The 18,542-nt window shown below is 36.5% G+C and overlaps 2 protein-coding genes across 3 annotated transcripts in view; one reads left to right on the forward strand and one right to left on the reverse strand.

The window, feature by feature from the left end:
• golim4a (golgi integral membrane protein 4a) overlaps window positions 1–18,542 on the reverse strand; it is an 836,478-nt gene that overhangs the window by 611,163 nt on the left and 206,773 nt on the right. The window lies entirely within an intron of this gene.
• serpini1 (serpin peptidase inhibitor, clade I (neuroserpin), member 1) overlaps window positions 53–18,542 on the forward strand; it is a 42,532-nt gene continuing 24,042 nt past the window's right edge. Inside the window, exon 1 of the mRNA XM_087292087.1 lies at window positions 53–103. The gene's annotated coding sequence lies outside the window, so the exon portion shown is untranslated. The remainder of the gene's footprint in view (window positions 104–18,542) is intronic.

Consider the following 18,542-nt stretch of genomic DNA (forward strand, 5'->3'; position numbering starts at 1 on the left):
GTAGGCGGGGCCGCCTCTCATAATAAAGGTGTGCGAGGGCGCATAGACGAGCAGGATTGAACATCAGCATCCCGGAGCATCAGCATCTCTCTGACATCTCACGGTAAGAGATTTACACGTTTTTTCTTACGTTATCTAACCGAAAAATGGTTCCTGAAAGACGTACAATAAATCATCTTTATCATACTCCTCTTGTTATGGGTTTATTCTCCACAGGAGAACGTGCAAACCTGAATGTCCTTTAATAACAAGTGATCTCTTCACGTCTTCCTTTTAATTTTGTATCATGTTTTGTTTGCATTTGTAATTTATCTGTAATAACACTTGATTTTATGATATTATAGGCAGTTTATTAATATAAAACAATCTAATTCTGCACAAATAATCAAAATAATTCAACATTAACCATCACATTTATTACAAGAAAAAACATTCAGGATTTTTCTGTATTTTCCATCATTCAACTATTTGATTATTGATAAACAGTGGTGAGTATGTGCGTGTGTGTGTGTGTGTGTGTGTGTGTGTGTGTGTGTGTGTGTGTGTGTGGTGATACTCTTGGCTTTTCTCCATGTTCTATTTTTAAACCCTCTCCTTATTGATTCAATAATTAAAATGTCTGTATTGAATCAGAGAGGGTAAGCTCATACAGTACGCCGGGCATCGCTGCATCCCACATCTGGGCGTAACTGAGGATGCATAAATCATGTCCTGCAAGAAAAATCCTATTTCATGTTTGTGTAAATGAGACATGCAGAGTGGAGATGATTTTCTTGCGTCTGCTGCTGGTGTAAAAGAGCTGGTTTGCTCACGTGGAGATGAGGTGTGCTGAGAGCGTGTTTAACGTGGATTATATGAGAGAGATGGAGGAGGCTACTGAACGAGAGGGGAGGGAAAATGAGGTGTTAAAGTGCAATCGGTGGCAGTGAAAGCAAGGGATCGATAAGAGAGGGATGAGAGGAAAGAGAGGAGAAGGGAAAGGAATGATGTGGAAAGGGTTGAAGGAGAATTGCAGCATGTTTCAGGCTCGCAGGTGAACTCAATAGTGGTCACCTCCAATCAGTGGATATTGATGGTCTGATTGATTGCTTTGGTTGGGTTTGCAGGCGTGCACAAGCCTTTCATTTGAAAGTATGAATAATGGTCATGGGTCAAGTGCTTGCTAGGATGTGTTGACCTGAGAAACACAGTTAGTGATATATTTAGGATACAATATTACACTGTATGTTTCTTTAAATAAAAAAAGAGGTCAATAAGGCAAGCCTCTCTGTTGTTGAAATGATCAAATCCATAAGCTAAAAGAATAAACAACTTTGTGTAACTTGTTCTGCACTGCATATATTGTAGGAAGTAAGTGTATTCAAAGTTATTTTAAGCAATTTTTTTGCGTTAAACATTTAAATAATTAGTGCTGGGCAAAGATTAACTGTGAATAATTGCATCCAAAATAAAAGTTTGTTTTGACATAATATAAATATATATATATATATATATATATATATATATATATATATATATATATATATATATATATATATTTATATAGTTTTAAAAACCTATTTCTAATAACTGATTTATTTTATCTTTGCCATGATGACAGTAAATAATATTTGACTTGATATTTTTCAAGACACTTCTATACAGTTTAAAGTAAAATTTGAAGGCTTAACTAGGTTAATAAGGTGAACTAGGCAGGTTAGGGTAATTAGGCAAGTAATTGTATAAAGATGTATAAAGTTTGTTCTGTAGACTATACATTATAATTTTGTCCCAAAAATAGTTTTTAAAAAATTCAAAACTGCTTTTATTCTAGCCGAAATAAAACAAATAAGACTTTTTTCTAGAAGACAAAATATTATCAGACATACTGTGAAAATTTTCTTGCTCTGTTAAACATCATTTGGGAAATATTTAAAAAAGAAAAAAAAATCAAAAGGGGGCTAATAATTCTGACTTCAACTGTATATATACAGTATATATACACACACACACACACACATATATATATATATATATATATATATATATATATATATATATATATATATATATATATATATATATATATATATATATATATATATATATATATATATTCATGGATATACGCAAGGTGTGTATATCATATATGATATACACACATACAGAAAACAAAATAATACAAAAAAAATTTAGTTATTTAAATTATATAAATAATTTATATTAATTTCTACGGGTTTGTCCCTTTCAAAGGTCACCACAGTAAAATGAACCCGCAACTATTCTGTCATGTGTTTCATTAGATTCACTATCACATTGCAGCCGCAACCCAGTACTGGGAAACATCCATACACACTCGCATTTACACACACACACTCATGCACTAATGCCAATTTAGTTTATCCAATTCACTTATAGCACATGTTTTTGGACTGTGGGGGAAACTGGTGCACCCGAAGGAAACCAACACCAACACAGGGAGAACATGGAAACCCCGCACAGAAATGCCAACAGACCCAGTCGGGCTCAAACCAGCGATCTTCTTGCTGTAAGGTGACAGTGCTAACCACTGAGCCACTGTGCTGCCTATACTTTATATTATATAGATAATATATAATAGGTTATATAATTGTCTTATAGATTTCAATATTTTTTTAAATGCCTTAAAACATTTTTGCAATATGAAGCAAACATTTCTTTTTCAGTATTTTCTGAATGTGAAATACATTTTAATATTAATAAATGTTGTAAACATTTTAATATTGCTTTCAAAGTATTTTAAATTAATAGATTAGATAAATAAATGTTAAAATAGAACAATAAAATAAAATTAGACGTTAGACAAACCCAACTAAAATGTTCCAAACAGCAACATCCATTTTGAAAACATTATTCAATCAGGAAACTCACATTCTATTAACATTACAGGAAAAGCTTTGACACAATATTTTCCAAGAACACCTGTTCGATTTAGTCATTTTACAGCGAATAAACAAGGTATTACAATTTTAATCACTAGATTTTACTCTAAAAAAAGGATTTATTGGATGGATGTACAACATTTTTTTACTAAGTTGTTGCAAAAAAAATTATATGGGCTTATTTTACACAACCAAGTTAAATTTATGTTCAACGTGCTTTGTTTAAATTCAGGCCATATACATTGTTTGCAACCACTTATCTTAAAAAAAATTGTTAATCTAATTAATTTTTTTCAGTGTAATATTTAATATACACTGAATATTTTGTAATATTTACAACATACAGGTAAATATCGGCAGCATTATCACTAATGTCTCACTAGGGCCGAGTCGATAAATTATATTATATTGAATTGTGATAATTTATGTTGAGAACTATGACAAGCTCTGGACTTTTGTACTCTAAACTGATCGAAGAGTAGAAATGTGCAACAATGGGAATCTAGAAGCATGTTAATATTAGAGATGCAAGAAGTATCGGCCACCGAAAATAAGTTATGCTATTTAATGGACCCTCTAATTTTTGTGGCTTCAGTCATTGTTTGGAACTTGGGATACTCTTTTAAACCTGGAAGCATTAACAAATAGTATTGAAAATCCTTCATTCATTTTCCTTCAGCTTAGTTTCTTTATTTATCAGGGATTGCCACAGCAGAATGAACTGCCAACTATTACAGCATATGTTTTACACAGCGGATGCCCTTCCAGCCACAACCCAGCACTGTTACTTCGAGAGGAAACCCACGCCAACATAGGGAGAACATGCAAACTCCACACAAAAATACCAGCTGTCACAGCTGAGGCTCAAACCAGTGACCTTCCTGCTGTGAAGCAACAATACTAACCGATAGATATATATATATATATATATATATATATATATATATATATATATATATATATATATATATATATATATATATATATATCGTTATTGCTCAATATGAAAAAATATTAATCGAGATTGCATTTTTGCCATATCGCCCAGCTGTCTCACTGTCAGATTTCAGATGTGACGAGGTAGATATAATCCCAGGCATTGTTTTTTTTTTTTTCCTGCTAGCACTCGTTGCTTGGCCTCAGGACAGCACAGATGGCATAAAGAGTATTAAAAACATCTGCGATCTCTCGAAGTCTGTGTCAGTAAATGCACAGAATACACTGAACTCCACTGTTGCTGTTTGCTGAGCATCTGCGAAGGCCTTTCTAAGCATATGCAAAGCTCCTGTTATTGATCGCTCTTCAATTATGTGTCAAGTCTGTGAACTGTTTGTGCTAAACGTGTCCTATAGCTGAACAACTGACCAATCATTTACCTGCTTCAGAGAAGAGCAATTCCAGCGTCATGGATGTGACATTTGCAGTAAATCCAACACAATCTCACGGCAATTTGTAACTTTTTGATTTAGGGGCTAATTCGTAATTCGTACGATCTAATTCGTTCAATTTAGTTCAATTTGCTCATCCCCCAATGACGGTTGGGTTTAGGGGTGGGGTTAGGTGCCACTCCTCCATTTTTAAAATCATTCAATTTCGTACGACTGAACTCATACGAATTAGCCACTAAACTGCCAAAACGTAAAATATTTACGTTTTCTCGTGAGATCAGGCTGATAAATCTCAAAACATAAATTCACAAAGTATACCGTAGGTTAACTTTAAATTGAAAAATCTGTTTATATTTTCCAGAATAACTAACCACAGAGTTATAGGATCAGAATAATATCAATCTGTAAACATTTTTTATATTTTAAATGAGGAAAATAAACATGGGCGAGGCAGTGGCGCAATAGGTAGTGCTGTCGCCTCACAGCAAGAAGGTCCCTGGTTCGAGCTTTGGCTCAGTTGGCATTTCTGTGTGGAGTTTGCATGTTCTCCCTGCGTTCGCATGGGTTTCCTCCGGGTGCTCCGGTTTCCCCCACAGTCTAAAGACATGCGGTACAGATTAATTGGGTAGGCTAAATTGTCAGTAGTGTATGAGTGTGTGTGTGAGTGTGGATGTTCCCCAGAGATGGGTTGTGGCTGGAAGGGCATCCGCTGCGTAAAAAAATAGCTGGATAAGTTGGCGGTTCATTCCGCTGTGGCGACCTCCAATTAATAAAGGGACTAAGCCGACAAGAAAACGAATGATTGAATGAAAATAAATGTGCTACGGAGGTGACCAAAACGTTTGGGAGTTTACAGTATACAACATACTTTGTAGAAATTCTGAATTAAACTGCACAACCCAAATGAAACAATGATAATCAAAAGGATAAGAGTTGGCTCTCTATAGAACAATAATGATTGATTTTATTTTACATTTTTGCAAGAAAAAAAGATTCGTTTTGGATGTGAGAGATGTGAAATCGGCACTTGTGAGACTTTGCAAAATCTGACATAATAGTTTGAAAACATAGACAGTATATTTACAGTACTGTAAAATACAAGCATATTCAAAAAACATAGAAAGGGTTTTGCTGTTTTGATGAAAACTTAATTTTGTTTATGGCAGGGTTTACATTTGCATGACATTGCTTAAATGGACTTAATTCCTGAATAGCATGTATTTTTTTTGTGGCAGATTTTTGCAGAAGAAAATAACACCCATTGTGCAAATACGCCATGCACTTTGTAGTCTAAATCTAAATATGAATGCTTATTTTTATAACATGCTTGATTTAGGCAATATCCATACACATAATGTGGTCACATTGAATACACTAGGTTAGTATTGCATGCATGTACTGTAAATAGGGTATATGCCGAAACATGCTAATAGGACTTTTAATTTGCCAGTAACCTGGGTTAAGCGCTTCCGGTGAACTTTTTTCTTTACAAATCAGCAATCTCCACTGGCTTAGTGATGCATAAAGTGGGTTTCAGATTGTACAAGAAGCACTGCATTAAATTACAATTTTCCCCCGGTCATGTCTTTATAATAAGAGCATTTGTTTTTACCCCAGTATATTCAATGAAGCTTCTGCGCTAGCCTGCCGATTCTGACTGGGGCGTGCGAGTAAACTGCTTTTTGTCTCGTTTTACGCTTTAGCAACTAAATGAATGCCAAAGTTTATTTACCTGATTGTATTTTAATTGCATTACAACATCGAGGCTGTAAAAGGAATCGTATATAATGGGAAAAAAATCACAATAAAAGGAAGTTTATCAGTATGGGAACAACACTAGCTCGGTACCCTATTAAGTGCAATCAAAAAGTCAAATTTTGAAAAACATTTGTGTTTTTAAATTGGATATTTTAAATATCTTTTAATAGTAAGTGGTTGTTGTTGTTGTTTTTATTATTATTAATGTTATTATTATTATTATTATTATTATGATGATTATTATTATTATTATTATTATTATTATTATTATTATTATTATTATTATTATTATTATTATTATTATTATTATTCCATTGTTTTCTTTATAAAATTTAAACAGTCATTTATATATTTTAATACTTTCTTATTTGTATTTTATTGTTATGCATATTTTTGTTTTATTTTAATAATAATTTATCATTAAATGTATTAAATTATTAAATATAACTTAATAATAATTATAGTGAACCCAGATCATTTTATTACAATTATATTAAGTACTTTTGTTTGTTTTATCTTTTAAAAATGTTGTTTTGATAACGATATTTAAAATATATCTTATAAATAAAGTGCAATCAGTCAAACTATTTTTTAACATTGTATATACAAATGATGTATTTAAATATTTTTATAATAGTAAGTTATTATGTATAATAAAAATATATTATGTTATTATAATGACGTCGTTTTTTCATTCATTCATTTTCTTTATGGCTTAGTCGCTTTATTAATCAGGAGTCGCCACAGTGGAATGAACCGCCAACTTATCCAGCACATGTTTTACGCAGTGGATGCCTTTCCAGCTGCAACCCATCACTGGGAAACATCCATACACACTCATTCACATACATACACTACGGAAAATTTAGCTAACCTAATTCACCTATAGCAACCGAAGCACCCGGAGGAAACCCACGCCAACACGGTGAGAACATTCAAACCCCATACAGAAATGCCAACTGAGCCAGCCGAGGCTCAAACCAGTGACCTTCTTGGTGTGTGGCGAACGTGCTACCCACTGAGCCACCATGCGGCCTATTTTAATGTTATACTGTTTTATTTTGTATAATATTTTGTTATTTTTATTAATAAATTATAGTGAAACCAGATCATTTTAATACAATTTAATTAATACTTTTATGTTTGTTTGTTTTATCATGTAAAAATATTGTGTTTATTGCAATGTTAAAACATAAACTGTAAATTAAGTTCAATCAATAACATTTGTATATAATTTTAAATCAGTTATTATGTATAACAACAAAATATACTGTTAATATTATACCATAGTTTTCAAAAATACAATTATAATAAGTAATTCTGTTCATAATATTTTATTTTTAAATTTTTAATTATACGTATTTGTTTTAATAATATTTTTGTTTTTTTAAATAATCAGCTGTAGTAAATCCAGATATTTTTTAATACAATTATATTAAGTATTTAGTTTTTATTAACTTAAAAATTATGTTTTTTTTTGTTTGTTTGTTTACATTATTTAAACATTATATGTATTAAAAACTATTCTTAAAAGCTCGAGTGAACTAGACTAATTTAATATTTAGTGCTTCTGTTGTTTCTATATTATTAACTCATTTTGAAGTCGTGTTATTTGGACAATTCTGATTAAAGATTTTTACTAAAGTATAAATTGGTGTAAATCTTTTTATTGGTATTTTGTTTGGCAATACAAATGAAATATTGAGAGGTAAACAGTAATGTATTTTCTATTGTTAATCCCATTCCCTAACCTCTTATTCATTAACTCAATTAACAAAACAACAATAAATAAATAAATACATAAATATAAAATTAAGAAAATTAAATGCATAAGAACATGGCATCAGAATAACTGGATACAGATAAATAACCCATAGTGAGACCCTAATACTACTTTTGTGTTTTACTATTCATGTTTTTTTTTTCAGTTCATCAGAACAGACGCACTGCTGATTTGAAGTTTTTAATGTCCATGTCGATGATAATCCTCTGCTAGAAGTGCACAGAAAGTGTTTTGGCATTGCCAGAGATTGGGTTTGTCAGTGTTTCACCCTCTCGAGGCCTAGATTTGAAGGACGCCTGCATTTCTGAGTCACGTCTCTTCTCGTCAGCACAGGGAGAAAGTGACTCTGCCTTTGAACTCGTGAAGGATAAAAAGAAGATTTTTAACTCTGGGTTGCTGCGAGATGAAGAAACAAACTCTTAAAATGGAAATCTGCCCTCATTTTGTTCCAAACCTAAAAGACTTTCTTGCTTCTGGGTTGGAAAAAAAAAGTGTCATTTATTTTCTTTGGATATTTTTGTGGCGATGTGCTGGCGCAGTAGGTAGTGCTGTCGCCTCACAGCAAGAAGGTCGCTGGTTTAAGCCTTGGCTGGGTCAGTTGGCGTTTCTGTGTGGAGTTTGCATGTTCTCCCTGCGTTCGCGTGGGTTTCCTCCGAGTTCCCCCACAGTCCAAAGACATGCGGCACAGGTAAATTGGGAAGGCTAAAATTGCCCGTAGTGTATGAGTGTGAATGAGTGTGTGTGGATGTTTCCGAGAGATTGGTTGCGGCTGGAAGGGCACCCGCTGCGTAAAAACGTGCTAGATAAGTTGGCGATTCATTCCGCGGTGGCGACCCCGGATTAATAAAGGGACTAAGCTGAAAAGAAAATCAATAATTGGATATTTTTGTTTATTGATCAAGTTATTGTTATTAATAAAGTAGATCTTACAGTATTTTAGTAACTTTTAAGGTTGCTCTTTTGTCAAATCCAGACCTTAACATAATCACTAGGGGTGTGCAATGTTTATTATCTACAATAATATCATATTGTACTGTGTTGTTTAAATGACGTGTGAGCTAACAATATTGAGTAACTTTGCAATGAAAAAACAAACAATTACACATCTTGAGAGTCAAATGCACGATACATACATGACATATGCAGTTAGAATAAGCATTTAATTCTAGTTATGAACGGCAATTATTATATTCAGTTTAGTTATAGAATTACAACCCCTAAATCAGGAAAAATTGGGACAGTATGCAAATCGAAGAAAGAAAGTAGTGATTTCCAAACTTACTTTGACTTGTATTCAATTGCAGATAGTATGGACACAAAATATTTTGTGTTTTGTCTGGTCAACTTCATCTCATTTGTAAATAAACATCCTTTCCTGCCATTCAGACCTGCAACACATTGCAAAAAAGGTTGTGACAGGAGGAATTTAAGGCTAGTAATCAGATAAATCGATTAAATGAGGATGTGATTTAAAACAGGTGATGCCAACAGGTGATTTTAATTATAACTCGGTACAAAAGCAGCACCCAAGAAAGGTGTAGTCCTTTAGGAGCAAAGATGGGCAGAGGATCACCAGTTGCAAACAAATATGTAAGAAACCTATTAAAATGTTTAAAAACAATGTTCCTCGATGAAGGACAAGAAGACATTTGGATATTTCACCTTCAACAGTGCATAACTTCATTAAAAGATTCAAGGAATCTGGAGGAATTTCAGTACATAAAGCACAAGGGCACAAGCCTAAGCTGAACATTCCTGATCTCTAATCCCTCAGGTTGCACTGCATCAAGAATCTTCATCTATAAACGATATCACCACATGGGTTCAGGACTACTTTGACAATCTTTTGTCAACATATTTACAGTCACAAATACCAGATGAAACTGTACTGTGCCAAAAGGAAGCCCTATGTTAACAGTGTCCAGAAGCGCCGTCGACATTTCTAGGCTTGGAGGCATCTGTGATGGATCATTACAAGATGGAAATATGTACTGTGGTCAGTATTTCAGGTAATTTTGGGGAGAAATGGATGCTGTGTGCTCTGGACTAAAGAAGAAAATAATCATCCAGACTGTTACCAGCAACAAGTCCAAAATCCAGAGTTTGTCATGGTATGAGGTTGTGTCAGTGCCCTTGGCAAAGGTAACTTGCACTTCAGTGCTGGCACTATTAATGCTGATAAGCACATAGAGATATTGCAGCACAATATGCTGCCTTCCTTTCCAGGGACGCCCATGCATATATCAACAAGACAATGCAAAACCACATTCTGCACACATTACAGTACAAGTCCTAGCTGCAGAGGAAGATGATACAGGAACTTGACTGGCTTGTCTGCAGTCCCGACCTGTCTCCAATAGAGAATGTGTAGTGCATTTTGGAGTGCAACATGCGACAACGAAGACCTTGTTCTGTTGCTCACCTTAGGACTTGTTTGCAGAAAGAATGGGACAAAATTACACCTGAATCACTTCATCATTTGGTGACTCAGTCCCTAAACGTCTTTTAATGCTGTGTTCACACCAGACACGGAAGAAGCTCCAAGCGCGAGGGATTTACATGTTAAGTCAAGGTAAAAATGCGAACAGACATCCTGCGCCGCGATACGCAGGAATGAGGTGAAGCAATTCGCGCAAATGAAGCTGTGCGAGTTGAACGTTTAACAAGCGTTTCACATGAAACGCTCTAGTTCGAAAATTTGAACTTCAGCAGTCATTCGAGCCGCGTTAACCAATCAGGAGCTTTTTCTTCTGTGGGACGTGATTATGACATAGTGCCTGTTGTTGGTGACCCGGGGGGAAATTCTCCAGCCGACAGTTGATCAAACTGGGCTTGGCTCAGTCTGAAGCACCGCTGGAAGCCTCCATCATCCAGATTAAGTATCTGGTGGCGTTTATGAACTCACAGAGCTGAGTGCACCTCTGAAAGGATCTAGTGGACACGGCTCCAAAAGAATCAGCTCTGTTTTTCAGCCTTCATAAAGCACATAAACACTGATATTTTCTTAATTAAATCCAAGTTAGCCATTTAGCAATGAAGCTACAATGACCAGGCAGACAGAAGCCCTGCCTATGATGCAAATCCACGTCTTTGCTCAGTAAATTTGATGCCGAATGATGTGGAATTGACGCGTGAGTGAAACGAGTAAACTCAAAATTTTCATACGTCTATTTACACGCGAATATTGTGATTTATCCGCGCATTCTGCGTCTGGTGTGAAAATGAAAGGAAACATTACAAAGTGGCGATTGCTTTACTGATACAACTTTTTTTAAATGTGCCAACATTGGAATACTTGTATATTTGAGGAAAACATTATAATAATCACGAGGAACACATTAAACAGTGTGTGTTGTATTGTCTGTAATAAAATACATGTCAAAGTGAATGAAGGAATCACTTCTTCATTTTTTGTTTGCGTTTCCCATTCCAACTTTTTCTGATTGGGGTTGTAATAATAACACTTCATGTTTTTTTTTAATGAGCATTTCAATGAGTGCCATGTAATAGCTTAAACAAATGCAGGAAAATGTCACATTGAAATGATTTTCAAATAAATATGAAAAAGACTATCGTAAGAACTGAAAGATGCCTTGTGTCAGTTATTACAGCGAGCACCAGGCTGGTGTGATGTCTCTGCTTTTTTTATTTCCCAGCAGTGGGCATTGCTGTGTGCGTGCAGACGAAAGAGATCATATCGCACACACACAAACTGTGCTCTAAGCCTCTTACTCTAAACCTCTGCCATGATGCTCATGCCAACACCCTAATGATAGATGGATTCTGTCATATGTTGATCTGGAGCAGTATTTGGGCCTCGAGTTTGTGAATGTTTTCTGATAAATGCTGCCTAATGTAAAGAAACACTCCACCCTTTTTTTGTCTAATAAAAGACAAAAATTTGTCTTTATTTTGTCTGATAAAGGTCTTCTACAGTTTTTTTTGATTATTTTTGAATGTGTATTATTTTTTAATCCATTCAGCCGATCTATTTGTCTGGCGGGAGCACTTTTAGCTTAGCTTAGCATAATGAATTGAATCAGATTGGACCATTAGCATCATGCTCAAATGACCAAAGGGTTTTAAAAGTGTCTATATTTAATTTGACCCCTCAATCCGCTTGTTAAGTGTGACGCCACTGTCGCCTCAAAGCAAAAAAGTCGCTGGTGGACCGGCTGGCATTTCTGCGTGGAGCTTGCATGTTCTCCCTGTGTTCACGTAAACTTCCTCCGGGTGTTCCAGTGGTCAGTCTAAAAACATGCGCTAAAGTTGAATTGGATGAACTAAAGTGTATGAATGTGAGAGTGTATGGGTGTTTCCCAGTACTAGGTTGCGGCTGGAAGGGGATCCAGTGTGTAAAACATATGCCAGAATATTTGGCGGTTCATTCCACTGTGGTGACCCCTAATAAATAAAGGACTAATCCGAAGGAAAATGAATGAATTTAAGGCAGCATGTGTTAGACTGCAACCATTCTTTATTTGTCAGCTCAGCTCTCTGCAGTTTGAGCACCAGACTGATAACAGTATTTTGTCCTGTAGAGCAGCAGCACTCCGCAGGTTCCTGTGGGTGTGAGTTGCTTTAATGGAGTTTAATTAAAGCTGACCCGTGTCTTGCACTTCTCCGGTCTCCAGTGGACTTCCCTCACCAGTGTGCTGTTACTGCATGGCTCTTTAACTCCTCAACTGGTGTGTCTTCGCCTCTGCATCCCTCTATGTAAAAATCCGGTCTCATTCTGAAGACATTTCACCTGCAGTCAAATCCTGCTTTTTCCATGTCCCTTTCTAAAGACCATTGCACCACTGGGTCTGGAGCCAGAAGGGAGGAGAGAGATGGCAGTTCACCCAGTGTGCTCTGCTCAATCTGGGCCATGCTGTCAGGAAAAAACGAGGCTGATGGATGTGAGAGGAGCATTCTGGTGCCACAAACTGTGTTTCTCCCTCTGATGATGACAGAGCCGTCTCTATGAATGAATGATCGTCTTTGGGAAATAGGAGCTCCGTTCAGAACTTGGTGGAAAAACTAATCTTTGTGCTATTGTAACGGAGGCCAGCTAGTGAAGTGCTGTGCTGGTAAACTTCATTCCTCTGACCTCTAAAGGTGCTCTGGTGACAGATGCTAGAGACCTTGGTCTTTAGCCTCCTTGTTAGAGCAACTGACTCCCATGCGGAAGGTCGCCGGTTCGATATCAGCTTGGAGTGGGTTGGGTGGTGTAGGACCGGCGGGGTTACATTATTTCCAACGTTTTTGCTTTGCAGCTTCTTACAAAATGATTGCACTAATAGAAAAATGTGTTTAAATTTATCTTTTTTGTTAGTGCACTGTACACCGTTCCTGGAAAACTTTTAGTAGGAAGAACAGTCTAAACCAGTGGTTCTCAAACTTTTTTCACCAAGTACCACCTCAGAGAAAAACTGCTTCTTCAAGTACCACCATACTGACCAGTATTGAAATACAGTAGGAGGGTTATGGGTTGCAACTGAAATCTGCAGGAAGGTGGCTCTCCAGGAACAGGGTTGGCCACCCCTGGTATAGGCCGTCATATTGGGAAGTTATAAACACACCCAGTCCTTTTTTTTTCAATTTAACAACATAAAAACGGTGGACCAATATTGACCGGCAGGCGCGCATTACCGTATCCTCAATTTGTTGTTACACATGCGCCAGTTTCAGCGTGTGAGTCAAAGCGATGTCACCAAAAAAACACCCTTGCTCTATTTTTAGATGTAAGGCTCACTGGACATTTTCATTTACATTTAGTCATTTAGCAGACGCTTTTATCCAAAGCGACTTACAAATGAGGACAAGGAAGCAATTTACACAACTATAAGAGCAACAATGAATAAGTGCTACAGTTAGTGTACAGTAGTAGTACAGTTAGTGGTATATCCAGAGAGGCATTTGCAGATTAGGAAGGGAAGTGGAAACTAAATAGTTTAGTTTTTAGTCGTTTCTTGAAGACAGAGAGTGACTCTGCCGTTCTGATGCAGTTAGGGAGTACATTCCACCAACTGGGCAGATTGAACGCAAGAGTTCGGGAAAGTGATTTCTTCCCTCTTTGGGATGGAACCACGAGGCGACGTTCATTCACAAGTTTCTGGAGGGTACATAAATCTGCAGAAGTGAGAGCAGATAAGAAGGAGCAAAGCCAGAGGTTGCTTTGTAGGCAAACATCAGAGCTTTGAATTTGATGCGAGCAGCAACTGGCAGCCAGTGCAAACGGACTAGCAGCGGAGTGATGTGCTCTTTTAGGTTCATTAAAGACCACTCGTGCTGCTGCGTTCTGGAGCAGCTGAAGAGGCTTGATAGAGTTAGCTGGAAGCCCCGCTAGTAGAGAGTTGCAGTAATCCAGTCTGGAGAGAACAAGTGCTTGAACAAGGAGTTGAGCTGCATGTTCAGATAAGAAGAGTCGGATCTTTCTGATGTTATAGAGTGCGAATCTGCACAGTCGAGCATTTCTAGAAATGTGGTCAGAGAAGTTTAGAAGTTGTGGACTCAACACAAGATCAACATTTACAACATGATCGCTCTCATCCGCGCCATTGTTTGTAACTTTAGGTAGGTTTGCTAACATGTACTTTTCATTGCGCCTTCTTAAACTTCAGCTGTTTGCATTTCCGGAGGTCACAGAAGCACGCTGTGATCTTAACTAGGTGCAGCTGGAAATTGCAAGTGCGTTGCCTCACGTGCACATTCCTCCATTGTTACTTTTATAGTTGTGTCAATTGCTTCCTTGTCCTTATTTGTAAGTCGCTTTTGATAAAATCGTCTGCTAAATGACTAAATGTAAATGTAACAAACTTGCCTTAGGCAGGCTGCACACCAGGCACCGACACGCAGCACCATGCATTTTAGAATTGTAAGCATAGGTTTCTGTCAGGGTACACAGAACGGCGCGGCACCCAGCCACTACTCAGGACACTGTTCATATCTCTACCGCGCCATCTGAATAGTTTCATTTTAAATAACATGCGAATGTGCGTGTCTGGTGTGCCGTGTCGTGGCGCATCCGGTGTGTGACGCCCTTTAATTATAGCCTCAGTCAAAGTTAATTCAGTGTGCATGGTTATTAGTCTCGGTGTACAAGCTCGGAACTTTAAACTATCATGCAGTTGGCTGTAAAATTATACAAATGATTTTGTTGTCTGAGCTGGGTCAGTTGGCATTTCTGTGTGGAGTTTGCATGTTGATGTGTTGGCGTAAATTTCCTCTGGGTGCTCCCTTTTCCCCCACAGTCCTAACACATGCGCTATAGGTGAACTGAATAAACAAAATTGTCCATAGTAAATGAGTGTCTGTGTGAATTTAACTGTGCAAGTGGTTCCCAGTACTGGGTTGCAGCTGTGAGAGCATTCGCTGCATAAAACATATGCTGGAGAGTAGTTGGCTGTTCATTCCACTGTGACGACAACCCCTGATAAATAAGGGACTAAGCCGAAAGAGAAAGAATGAATTAATGAGTCTTTCAGAACTTGCATGGCTATCCAACATTAAGAAGCAGCTTTGCTGATTTAAAAAAAAACTATTTTGTGTTTGTAAGCAGCCCCTTAGCAAATGACAAATGCCAATAAAGAGGTATAATTTATAAAGTTCAATACTTTTATTCAAATCACTTGAAAACTGACAGTACTTTTATTCCATATCATTTTATTTTATTTTATATCCGACACTCATCCCAAGAAAACCCGAGAAATCAGTATCAGCTCAAGTGAAGTCAAGTTCAAACTATTTCTATTTCTTTTGTACACACACACACACACATACACACACACACACACACACACACACACACACACACACACACACACACACAGAGAGAGCAAGAAACTGCTCTAAATATGTCCTACCATCCCAACTGCCTCAAAACTGTACTCAAGTCTACTCAGCGCATAAAGGCAAGATGTTTCTGTAACGGGGACAGTGCAGGAGCTCTTTTTTTAGCTCTTACTTTTGATGCTTTTTATTTAGAGCTAAACACAAAAAAGATGTAGAAAGATAATAAGGGAATATCATTTCATTAAATTAAGAGTAAGAGGGGTGTGGTTAGGATTATTGTGGCTCAAGCGTCAGATTTTGATTGAAGATTACTTTATCATACATTGATTGATTGAGCATTAATTTGCACCGATTATTTGTTTACCTAAGTTAGAATGGAATTAGGACGATTCTCAGGGACGATTCTCAGGGATTCTCATTCGTTTAGGGGCCTCCAGAGTTCCGTCACATGGCGTTTTATGTAAAGTTTATGTAAATATAGTAAGATTTTGCTCATGGAAGTACCACTGATTGGTCCCACTTTATATTAAGTGGCCTTAACTAATATGTACTTTCATAAGATTTAATAGTTTGTTACAATGTACATATTGTGTAAATACATGTATTTACTGTGTACTTATGCTTGATTAAATGCATGTATGTAATTACATCTGTAAATAACTTTTGTAATTACATTTGTAAATACACTGTTGACCATCCCTTACACCTTAACCCACCCTTAAACCTACCCATGCCACCAAACCTGTCCATAACCCAACCTCTATTCCAACTCAAAAGCACCACAAGTGTTCTCAAATACATTATAACACAGTAAGTACATTGTATTTATTTTTTGATGTAAGTACATAGTAGTTAAGGACACTTAATATAAAGTGGGCCTCACTGATTTTCTACCACTCATCAGAGAGAAAACACATCAGCCAGAATGTCTTTGTCGCTGGTTTCTTTTTTGGTGTTTCGTGGTCTCGTTGAGTTCTCCCAGGTGGCCGTCTGACCTATGCACAGAATTCACCGTAGGTGAGCGAAAGGTCAGCCAGGTCTGGTGCTGTTTTCAGGTGTACCCGGCATTCACAAGCAGCCATCTGTTTTTCAGCCCAGACCTTGGTCACCAGGGTCAGGTCCAGTTACACCAGCCTGCGCACATGGGTCTGAAACTAAGAGTATCGCACATGAAGGGTTCAGGTCATGATGAGAAGAGAAAAAGCTCCATTTATTTTTGGGTTGTGGACCAGGTTTATGAATCAGTTGCTTGTTGATGCTTGAAATTTATGTAAAGATGCACGTAGAGTTCAACAGAGGGCAGCACGGTGGCTCAGCGGTTAGCACTGTTGCCTCACAGCAAGAAGGCTACTGGTTTGAACACCGGCCGTGTCAGTTGGCATTTCTGTGTGGAGTTTGCATTTTCTCCCAGTGTTGGCGTGGGTTTCCTCCGGGTTCTCCGGTTTAGGATTGGGGGAGGGGTGGATGTTAAAAAATATACAACCAATGGGACATTTAAAAGATAATATAAATAATTCTCACTAACTTCTAGCCGCAACCATAACTGATCTAGCAACAACTGTAGTTTAATCATGAATTGGTCACATGACTAAAATGCTTCATTGTTTTCCGAAAGCCTGTTTTCACAGTCCACAACAAATTTAGCTGGATTGAACCAAAACTACTAAGTAAATCTAAAAAATTGTGTTGTTTGAGCTCATTTTAAATTAGTTGTTTAAGGTAAAGTTTAGAAGGGATACAGCTGTGAATGCTCACATCAATATAGCATAATTTTTGTGACACTGTATAACAATAATTAATATTTTTACAGGACTTTGAGGGTTGGCGAGGGGGTAGATGTTAATAAAATACAATTTATTGGGTTATTTAATAAATAACATAAATAATACTCGGTACAACTACTGTTTTTACATTACTGTGATGGTTGGGTTTAGGGTTGGGGGAGGGGTGGACAACCGTATCTGATCTAGCAACAACCGTAGTTTAATCATGAATTGGTCACATGACCAATAATTCGTATTTTTAAAGGACTGTGACGGTTGGGTTTGGTTGAGTTGTGGTCGGGGTTAAATGTTAATAAGATACAATTTATTGGATAATTTAATAAATAAGATAAATAATACTCGGTGCAACTACTGTTTTTAAACAACCGTAGTTAAAAAAATGTAGTTTAATAATTTTTTTACAGTAATATGACGGTTGGGTTTAGGGTTAGGGTGGGGGTAGGCATTAATAAAATACAATTTATTAGATAATTTAATAAATAACACAAATAATACTCGGTACAACTACTGTTTTTAAACAACCGTAGTTAAAAAAAAATGTAGTTTAATCATAAATTGGTCACATGACTAAAATGCACCATTGTTCCCCAAAGTGGATTAAACTTAAAACTACTAAGTAAATCTCAAGGACTGTGTCGTGTCAGCTCAATTTAAATAGGTTGTTTAAGGTAAAGTCTAGAAGGGATACAGCTGTGGATACGCACATCAACATAGCATCATTTTTGTGACACTGTAGAACGATAATTAATATTTCACAGCACTGTGATAGTTAGGTTTAGGGTTGGAGGAGTGGTAGACGTTAATAAAATACAATTTATTGAATAATTTAATAAATAACACAAATAATACTCTGTATAACTACTGTTTTTACATTACTGTGATGATTGGGTTTAGGGTTGGGGGAGGGGTGAATGTTACAATAAAATACAATTATTGGGAAATTTAATAAATAATATAAATAATTCTTGGTTATTTCCTGCCTCAACCGTATCTGATCTACCAACAACCGTAGTTTAATCATGAATTGGTCACATGATAATAATAAAATATTATTTATTGGATAATTTAATAAATACCATAAATAATACTCGGTAAAACTACTGTTTTTACATTACTGTTGTGTTTATGTTTGGGGGTGGGGGGGGTAGATGTT

Source organism: Danio rerio, chromosome 18 (genome assembly GCF_052040795.2).
Source record: "Danio rerio strain M-AB ecotype USA chromosome 18, GRCz13ab, whole genome shotgun sequence".
Taxonomy (NCBI): Eukaryota; Metazoa; Chordata; class Actinopteri; order Cypriniformes; family Danionidae; genus Danio; species Danio rerio.